Here is a 3,448-nt window from a genome sequence, read left to right as displayed (position 1 = left end):
ATTTTCTCAATTGCAAAAATGACATGGTTTATACAGGTGGGCCCATACTTCAGCTCAGGGCTTAAACAAATGGGCATGTTTTTGTCCCGTTTTGCGGCCGTGAAAATCACATTTTTCTACGTGGGGCAGTCCTATCTTCCCACTTTTCTTTTTAAATTCGCACGCAATAGCGCAGAGTTTGAATAGTCAAAAAACCCCAAAACATTGGTTACGCTCCGTAGCGGCAGGCGTATTGGTGCATGCGCCCATCTGTTTAAGCCCTCAGTCTTTGTGGAAACACCATTTTCTGCCTTTTCTAAAACATTGATCTGCATGAAAAAATATCTGCATGTCCTCAAGGCTCTATAATGTGCCGTGTGATGTTTGTGAATTGACATAGACAACACACAGCTCCAAATACGATAGCGTGCCAAGGCCTAAAGGCTACTTCACACGGGCGTATTTTTCATCAGTATTTTGTGAGCCAAAACCAGAAGTGGAACGTACAGAGAGAAAGTATAATGGGAAGATTTACATTTTTTACGTATTTTGGACACACTTCTGGCTTTGGTTCACAAAATACTGATAAAAAATACGCCCCTGTAAGGCCCCCTGTCCACGTGCGTTGCGGAGACCCGCTGCGGGAGCCGCCGCTGCCGCCCGGGAGCAGGAGCCAGAAGACGGATCTCCGCTATCAGCCTATCTAACAGATAGGCTGACCGTGGAGAATTGCTGCAATTCGTAGCATGCTGCGAATTGATGGCCACGAGCGAGGATCGCAATGATTCTCCGCTCGTGGACAGGGGGCTGGCGCTTTCCATAGCAACGCCGACAAAATCAAGCCCGTGTACAGGGGGCTGAAAGGAAACCCAAGACTGGGTTTGCATTCTGACTTTGTGATAGGATCTCCAGTGCTAAACTTCCCTGGACATTGAGCTCTGGACCCCAACTTGGCCATTCAAAGTCATGAATCTTGTGTTTTGCAAGTTGCTCCTCAGCTAACCTGATATGAGGTTTGGGGTTGTTATAATTTGTTGCGTACAATGTCCTGATATATGGAGTGTTTTATTATCACAATGACTTGAGTAATGACGATGCCCCAGAGGGAATTACGAAATATACAATACTTATTTGCGAACAAAGAAATGACCATGACTAATGTTGTAATAACAGAAACAGTTTACCTTTCGTCTTAGATTTACCCATGGCTGACTACGGCTAACTAAATTCCAAGATTCGTAGTTTATGTGTAATAAGAAAACAGTAAGACTTTGTTCTTAGTATAAAACAGTTATAATTAGTGTTGCTCATTGTGATCGGCTGGCAAGTAAAATCGGGGTGATTTTCACAGAAAGGGATCAGGGCAACCCGACCTGATTTTTGACGAAAATTGGGAAAGAAAAAATTGGCTAGTCAGCAATAGTGTTGAGAAAACCCCCCAAATCCTCCTCCATACATATTACACAAGGTGGAGGTATTGAAAAAAGGAGGAAAGAAAAGCACCTGGCTCAGTGGTTAGAGTTGTTGCCTGTGGTGCCAGGTTAAAAAAATGTCCTGGCAGTTGGTATCATGACGCAGGTTCAGGATATTATGCAGCAGATAGAATTACAAAATATACAATATCTATTTGCGAACAAATAGATGAGAATGAATAATGTTATATTAATAGAACGTTTACTTTACTGTGGATTTACCCTTTGCCGACTACGGCTAATTAAATCCTGAAATTAGTAGTTTATGCGCAATGAGAAAACAGCAATACTTTGTTCTTAGTATGAAACGGTTATAATGCCAGTAAAACACAAAACAATAATGCTGTTTGTCACCAAAGTAGTAACACTCTGCCATTCACTGATTCATAAGGCAAGAACACAGTTTAACTAGACTGCTGTTAATGTTCGATAGTTGTCCAGTCCTGACTGCTTGAGCCCAGAATTTGCCACTACTGTCCAAATGACTAACATTTAAATACTCGCTTGAGTCCCTATTCTGACTCGCAGTAGGTCTGTGCACTATTTTGTCTTTAGTGGCATGCACACTTACGGCTTTTACTGAGGCCGGACTCACTTATAACCCGATTCTGACAAACTCCTCAGTGCTCTCTTTAGCTCTCGATCCGTGTGCTCTGTAGTGCTGTCCCACACTCTCCTATGCATGGTGCTTTCTGATTTCTCCAAACAGCCCCTCTCTGATATAGGTGCAGGTGCAGGCTATGACTACATGTTCCTCTTTGACAGTAACAGCAGTCTCTCCACAGATTGTTGCACCCTTTTACTAGCAGCACCTCAGCTCTTCACAGCCCCTGAGCTCTCTCCTGTGATGCAGCAGGAAATTGTCCTTTTGTAATGCTGACATTGTTCCACTAGTAAACTTTAGGATCTTCCTTACATGTGACCTCCGGACAGCCAATCAAAGCACAGCACATAAGAGTTGATGTCTGGGTGCAATTTTTCAAAATGGCCAATAGAGGTCAATTTAACCCCAAGTTTCCCATATTCCTACTCTTTAGGGAAGCCCCTTACAGGTGAGTTTTTTACACCTTCCAGTAGATTTGGCTTTTCTTGAGTGGCTTATCTTTCATACCACCTAATAAAAAGACTCTAGCAGCAAGTGATTGGATCTAAAGTCAGCTTCAGATGGGGTTGCCTTGTACTAGACCTTTGGAGTCTATTATTCCATCACGGCCTGCCCTGTTCCCACCGGAGGATCTGAGTGCTGTGCCTGTTCAGCTGTCATTGCAGCAGTATACAGACTTTAAGCGGAGACCATAGAATGCTCCGAACAGTAACAGAAACAGCACAGCACCCAGATGAACGCTTCTGCCCATTCATTTTAGTAATTGGTGGGGGTCCCAACACCTGGACTCCCACTAATCAAAACTTTTGACACGTCAATACAACACATCAAAAGTTTATAGAAAGTTTAAACTTTCAGTGGTTGGTAGCTTAATTAATAAGACTAAGCAAACAGTGCTCTAAATAACAGTAATTAGCACTGACCATTCAATTTCCTAAAGAGTGTAGCTACATCCTTTGTAGTTGACTCTCTACAGATCTGGACACCAAATGTGCGATGAGGGGTGCAGGTCTCAGGACCAGCGACTCTCGCTTCAACAGTAGTAGGTGCAGTACCATGTGCGACCACTGAGCTACACTCTGTTTCGAGTAAATGTTTGTAAAATGGCTTGAATCCGGTACATACAATAACAAAGTACAACATCGACAATTTCTCCCAACCATGTTTTCTTGCATGTGTCCCTTTTTTAATATAGTCTTCTAATATACAACACCGCATTGGCGTCTATGAAAGCGTCACCAGCTGTCCTTTAGAATTGGCTTTTAATACGTAATAACTGCCTAAATCGGCTGTATTTTTTTTACTACTCTTTTGTCAGCTGAATTATAAAACATTAGCAGACAATCACAGGGAATGGCTTCTAGTGCTCTGTTAATTTCCCTCCCATTTTTGT

The sequence above is a fragment of the Eleutherodactylus coqui genome, chromosome 2 (genome assembly GCF_035609145.1).
Source record: "Eleutherodactylus coqui strain aEleCoq1 chromosome 2, aEleCoq1.hap1, whole genome shotgun sequence".
NCBI lineage: Eukaryota > Metazoa > Chordata > Amphibia > Anura > Eleutherodactylidae > Eleutherodactylus > Eleutherodactylus coqui.
This window is presented reverse-complemented; position numbering follows the sequence as displayed.